Source organism: Octopus bimaculoides, chromosome 7 (assembly GCF_046866305.1).
Source record: "Octopus bimaculoides isolate indiv1 chromosome 7, ASM4686630v1, whole genome shotgun sequence".
In the NCBI taxonomy this organism is placed as follows: domain Eukaryota; kingdom Metazoa; phylum Mollusca; class Cephalopoda; order Octopoda; family Octopodidae; genus Octopus; species Octopus bimaculoides.
Genome location: NC_142934.1, coordinates 2,233,097 through 2,240,596, shown reverse-complemented (window position 1 = coordinate 2,240,596; position 7,500 = coordinate 2,233,097). Strand labels below are relative to the sequence as shown.

Genomic DNA, 7,500 nt, shown 5'->3' with positions numbered 1-7,500 from the left:
AGCAGGTTTTGGCAGAGATTGAAAGAAACAACGTGGATTCTAATAGAATTAACCGTAAATACTGCATAATCCTCAGTATTTAGCACCAATATCTTCTGCAGGGGCAGCTGAAAGGGGATCAACGTTGATTGTGGTGGGGTGGGGTAGGTGCAGTGCGGAAACGTTTTAGCGGCGAAATAAAGAGAATTCAAAGAAAATCTAAGAAAATGATTGCGAAAAATAAATGCATAAAGAATAACGGGATAAAGACACACGTGCACGCACACACACAGACACAATCAAAGACAGATAGACACACACACATAAACGCACACACACACACACACATATGTACATATATATACATACACTTATGTGATTACAGGTACGTGTATGTATATATATATATGTGTGTGTGTGCGTATGTATGTATATATAAATATATATGTATGCGTGTTTATATGTATATATGCATATGTGTGTATATATATATATATATATATATATATATACAGATACACACATGTATATATATATATATATATATATATATATATATATATACAGATACACACATATGTGTGTGTATATATATATATATATATATATATATACAGATACACACATATGTGTATATATATATATATATATATATATACACACATACATACACACAAATATATGCAGATATATACATACATTATATATATATATACACATACATACATACACACACGTATATATATATATATATATATATATATATATATATATATATGTTGCTGTTATCAACATATACATACACACCTCCCAAACTTACACCCTCATCCACAACAAAGAGATTGTGAATTTATAAACTCTATGTGTGTGAAATCTGTGTTATTTAGTGAAAGAAGCAAGGTTCCGCCCCGTAGCTGTGAACTAAACTTGAGTGAATCTTTTAAAATAATTTGAAATGGAAAGGGCAGACGATACGTGAAAAACGGGTGTTTAAAGCTAAGCTAGCAGTTTTATTTTAGTATTTTAAACTATAGTGTGTGTGGATGGTCTTTGCTGTGTGGTTATATATATTTTTTGAAGCTGGTTCCCATCAAATAGCAAATTACTTTGAAAATTGCACGCATCAGCCCGAAGCTTTCGAAATGGAGGCTTAAATCGTTAAAGGGTTTGATTATTTAAATTGATTTAATTAACAAATGGAGGTATGATCTAAACGCACACACACATACACACACACATTCATACACGCACGCAGACGGACATATACAAGTATACGGGCAAACACACACACAGACACTCATACACACACTTACACAAACGCATATATGCAGAAACAGTATACACATACATATATATGAGCGTGTGTGCTTACGCGTACGTATTCATATATACGTATATATATCTACGTATCCGTGTAAATACACACACACACACGCATACATACATCCATACATATATAGATATATGCATATTCATATATTCATACTTACGCACACATACACACGAATACATACATATACATACTTATTTACACACACACATATATTTATGCGTTTCTGTATATTCTGTTTTGAATCTGTTTTTAGATTGGTTCCGTGTGTATATATTAGCAAGAAGGTTCGGCATTGTGTACAAAAAGAGGGAGGCAGAACACACACACCGAGGAGAAACTAGTATTTACTAATGTGTGATGATGGTTCAAACCTCCATTGCCGATATATTTATAGTCTGAGGTGGAAACATGACTTCGTGTCGTTTGTATCGAATATTTTCGGGTCTACGCCTCATCACTGATTGATCTCATCAAATATCTAAATCGTTCTCTTCACGTCCAGCCTCCTATTGACGTCTAGATGGGACGGAGAGAGGCCCATGACCCTGGGCCCTGTCCCCTCCTCCACCTGCATGGAGCATCAACAAATATTCACACACACACTTAAACAAATACACACACACGCAGACACGCACATATTTGTATATACACATGAAAATATACAAGCATATATATGTATACACACAACACTTATACTTCAGTCAATGTGTGTGTATAGATATGTGTGTGCATGTATATGTATGTATGCACACACATACACTCATCCATACATATATTCTCTGCCTTTTGGTTACACTAACTCATTCTATCATGGCTCCCTCTCCCCCCTTTCTTTTCACCTACCTCACTGTATGTGTCTGTCTGTCTGTCTACTGTGTGTGCATTATTTTGGTCGAGTCAGTCTCTTGCTACTCAGAGTTTCCCCTGTCGGTGCACAGTTCTTCAGACAAGTTATAAAACGCATCTTGCCTGAAGACCTTCAGTGTTCACAACTAAAACTCAGAGTAACAACAGACTGACTCGACCGAAATCTATCTTTTTCTCTATTAATAATCGTCAGAGGTTACTGAGTGACGCAAAAGCTGAGAGCTTCACACAGGGTACTAAAACCGGATGTTGCATAACAGCACGGTTAAGTAATACCGCACGCTCTTCAGTGATAGCGGGTTAGGAAAAAGTTATGGTGACTGCTACCCGCTATTGAAGGTAAAGAAAAGTTACGTTCGGTTTGTGGGGGCTTTGAAAGAGACGAAACGAAGCTATGGGTGGCGACTTGAGCAATATTTTTTATCAAGAATTATATCTCTTGTCCCCAAAGTCTGTGAGATGTAAAGCAGCAAGAGTTTTCTGAAAATATCTGCAAGTTGTTAGGGGTTGGTATTTGTGTGGGGCTGCAATGTACGCTGGAGTTTTTATGTGTAGAGTTTCGAAGGTGGGTGGGTGTCGAAGGGTCTGCTGTCTCAAGCCGAAGTTTAGGTGCATAAGTCCGTGTGTTCGTTTGTCTATGTTTTGGTTTAACTCGTTGTTGGGTCCTCAAGATATGTGAACGCAATAGTGGAGTCCCATCATGAACCTCTATAGGCTCCAGACAATAAGCCTGTTCTTTTCTTTTAAGGGATATCAATTTTGGAGATTCCTTGACATTGTCCCCCTTTCTCATATGGCACAAGTTTTCATTGGCACTTGGTAATGGTGGTACATTTTCTAGAGACAGAGATAATTTGAATAAATCAAAAAATTATGTTGTGAGGTATTTGATATCCCGATATTTGTCTACATACATACACACACACACACACACACACACACACACACACACACACACACACACACACACGAGAAACGAATCCTCAGCCAAATTCAACACAGGCTCTGTTGATCGAACTGTAGTTACAGTGAAAGACATTGGCTGCAGGATGAAATCTGGAGCCACTTGGCGGCGAAACAAAGTCCTTATTCAGACAACCACGGTTACACTTTGTCACGTTAATATTTTGTTATTAATGCGGCGAGCTGGCAGAATCGTTAGCATGCCGGGCGAAATGCTTAGCGGTATTTCGTCTGTCGCTACGTTCTGAGTTCAAATTCCGCCGAGGTCGACTTTGCCTTTCATCCTCTCGGGGTCGATTAAATAAGTACCAGTTACGCACTGGGGTCAATGTAATCGACTTAATCCGTTTGTCTGTCCTTGTTTGTCCCTTCTATATTTAGCCCCCTGTGGGCAATAAAGAAATAAATATTTTGTTACTTATTAAGGGGGCGAGCTGGCAGAATCGTTAGCACGATGGGCGAAATACTTAGTTGTATTTCGTCTGTCTTTATGTTATGAGTTCACATTCAGCTGTGGTAGTTTTGCCTTTCATCTGGGGGTCGTTGTAATCACCTTGTCCCCTTTCCCGAAACTGTCACTTATCAATATCTACATGACTAGCATACTGTATTACGAGGGTATCTATCAACTATCTCGTGTATGTGTCACCGCACCCCACTCCTCCGTGCACCCTCCTCCGTGCACCGATACGCTTTCGTTTCAGGAATTTTCTACAGATTTCTATGGGCGACGTGAGTTTCATTTTGTAGAAATGTGAACGGGATTTGCCAAGATGGCGATTGTTTGTTCCTTTAAGAATATTTTATTCGTCACCAATCGTCGTCGTCGTCGTCGTCGTTTATGTTGTTAAACCCTAGGTCAACCACAAACCAGCAGACCACAAAATCAATGCAACCATGACTGTTCCATTGAAATAGTGTGTTGATGGTAATGATGACCACCACCACATCACCACCACTAGTATCCACCCCTCTAACAACCCCACTACACACGCACCCCTCCCCACACACGATTTCTTAAACGCTAGACTCAACTCCAGCTCTCAGTGCTTTGCTGCTTGTTTTTTAACAACGCCATCGTCTCTGACAGTTGTGACAAATTACATTGGTTCAGGAACCGGCAGATGGCGCTCTGTCTTCTTTTTACAGGGGGTGGGGGACTTTATTGTACTCAACACACACACACACATACCTGTATGCATTCAGCACACACCTGCAAGCGCGCGCACACACGTAGATATTTACACATTGATACCTACGTATAGTATACACAAATTTCCTCTCCCTCTCTCTCTCTCTCTCTCTAAAAATGTACACATGCGTACATACTTTCACACCTCTTTCTATCACTCCGTACACACACACACACGCACACACATAGACACACACACACACTGATGCATTTACATATATACACATATTAACACACACACACCAGTTCATAAGCAACAGTGGTTGTACATGTCCGTGTGTTCGTACGTGTGCGTGTGCATGTATATGTTACGTGTGTGAATTGTATAGGTCTATGTCTGTGCATATCTGTGTTTATGTGTGTGTGTGTGTGTGCGATGTGCTAGTGGGCAAGAGACCGATTATCTCTCATGGGCCAACATTCCTCCTCCCTCTATCTCCTTCACCCCACCTCACTTCCTTACAGAACATTCAGACATTGATAACTAATCAGACAACAAATGGCAGCCATTTTGTTAAAGGTTATTTTTGTTATTTTCTGTAGTTCTTCAGTTCATTTCAATCATTAAGTTCCAGGCCATGCTGTAGCACCGCCTTGAAAGCTGTTCTATTTTTTTTATATATAACAAATTGTGAACAATAGTGTCGTTAATTACTAAAACTTTATGACAGCGGAAGTGACGAAGTAGCGTCAGCGGGAAATCTCGTCCGTGTTTATAGCATCCACCAGTTAGATCGATGACAACAACCTCCTCCTTCTCCTCCTCACACACACACACACACACACACACACACAGAAAGACATACGCAGACATGTATACAGATAGATAGACAGATTGACAGACTGATATAAAGATAAATAGCCAGACAGTGACATATATATATATATATATATATATATATAGAGAGAGAGAGAGAGAAAGAGAGAGAGAGAGAGAGAGAGAAAGAGAGAGAGAGAGAGAGAAAAATTATATACCTGCGCTGCCTGTCATCATTCCATATCATTGATTGTCCCTCATCCCGGGGACACTGTCATCTCGCTATCTTCCGGGTCACATAGACCTCTGTCATCTCCACCAATCAATGGAGCAACGTGTAATGAAGTGACTTGCTGAAGGAGACAACGCGCTGCCCGGTTCATGAATTAAATGATATTCTGATGGTCAGCTGAACACCCTGACCACACGGCCAAACAGCTTAATGCGGAGGAGTTAATACTGTAAACAAGAAACAAAGAAAACAAGCAAAAAATGCATGGAACATCGTCGAGAAAAATGAGCCATTCAGCTGGAGAGATGAGATGAAGTTTTTTACATCACAGTTATATTCAAAATGATAATAACATTAACAAATATAAACAGAAGATACGACACCTTCATGATATGCCTACAAAAGGAAAACAAATTTAGTTTTCTCTCTTTCGGAGTCAATTGTAAAAACGGACAGGATTTCACTCTCTCTCTCTCTCTCTCTCTCTCTCTCTCTCTCTCTCTCTCTCTCTCTCTATATATATATATATATATATATATATATATATATATATATATATATACATACACACACACATACATAGAAAGAGAGTGTGTGTTATTTATCGTGCCAGCGTTGGCAATGGCCGATCAAATCAAACCATTCCACACACACACACACTTCTCCATTACTTCCTGCACCATATAATGGTTAACAAACATGTTCCCTTACCAAATTCCATTGAAATATTTAACCAATAAAACATTAATTCCATTTTATTGAGTTCTTAGTTTTTGCTTCCGCCATTTGCATTAGAAAAAATATAATATTAAGACTCCCCCCCCACCAACTCCATAAAATCTATTTTATAGAAAATAATTTTCATAGTTTTCATTTATTAAATTTTTTTTCTCGTAAAACTAAAAAAAAAAAAAAAAAATAAAGGCCATTAGGATTTTACGTTTGGAAATGATTTAAAAATTTAGGTTAAAATTGTCTTGGTTTGAAAATTATTTTTTAAAAGACAAAAATTAAATCACCTTCCTATAATATCGTAACAAGGCCATATTTGGATTGTTTGGAGGCCAATGGCTGTTTTACTAGAAAAAATAGACAAAAATCTTGCCGATAGGAAAGAAATTGAAAAAACAATTTTTTTTCCGTTTTTGTCTGATTTTGTATCAGACAAGAAAATAAAAATATTAAAAGATATTAAAATATATTAAAAAAAATTAATATAATTTTTTTGTTTTGTCTTTTGTTGTAAAATGACATTTCATCTTTCTTACGAATTCATTTTAGTTTTTTCTCCTGTCTTTTGTGTTGTTGTTGTTGTATGTATGCGTGTGAAAGCACGGGGTTCAGGGCGCCAGGTTCACAAGGTCATAGTTTCGACTTCTGGACCAGGCGGCGCGTTGTGTCCTTGAACAAGGTACGTCATTTCAAGTTGTTTCACCTGTTACACATATTGAGTGAGAGGTTAACTGGACAACATGTGTTACTTAACATCTCTGGACAGGGTCTTAAGCTCAATTCAAACGAATATGTGAAGCTGTAGCAGAATGTGGTCACACACCGTGGCTGGAGAGGGTCGCTATTGGAAGGCCAAATGTGAGGCAGCAGCCTACAGCTCCTTGCCACATCTCCGGAAAGAGTCAGACGTGGTTGACCGAGTATTTCTACTTCACCAGCCGCAATTTTCTGGTTTCATAATTCTTCCGATTGGAATCCATAGATTACCATGTGTGAGGCGCGGCTGAGAAAGACACCAACTGTTCTGCCTGTAACACCAAAGCTGAGCTGGTGGCCAAGAATCAAAGAGGTGTTCGAAGATCTTCCTAAGAACAGTAAAGAACGCACGCAACAGGTTCTGGAATCGCCTTGAGACCGTGGTGGAAGCTGAGGGTGGCTACTTTGAGTAAACTGCTGTCTCCCAGCCATAATCCAGTCGATACTTTTTGATTTTGTTAAAATATTTTTTATTTTTGGATTAGGGTATTGTTTTCTTTCCCTTTTATGCAAACTGTCGAATTCAGTCGGAACATCCTTCACATACAAACACATACACACACAAGCGAACAAAAAAAAGAAAGAAAAGAAATTTAGTTATTAGTTTTTACATTCTAGGTTCAAAGCCTGCCCAGGTCAGCTGTGCTTTGCAGCATTCTGGGGTCAACTGAAACAAAGTACCAGTCAGC

General features: G+C 38.6%; 1 protein-coding gene across 2 annotated transcripts in view; it reads right to left on the bottom strand.

The window, feature by feature from the left end:
- The window catches only part of LOC106872244 (ferredoxin-fold anticodon-binding domain-containing protein 1 homolog), a 131,574-nt gene that overhangs the window by 21,033 nt on the left and 103,041 nt on the right, over positions 1-7,500 (bottom strand). Inside the window, exon 2 of one of the 2 annotated variants that reach the window (XM_014919158.3) lies at positions 5,310-5,550. The exons of the other annotated variant lie outside the window; for it this stretch is intronic. The gene's annotated coding sequence lies outside the window, so the exon portion shown is untranslated. The remainder of the gene's footprint in view (positions 1-5,309; positions 5,551-7,500) is intronic. 2 annotated transcript variants of the gene reach the window in all.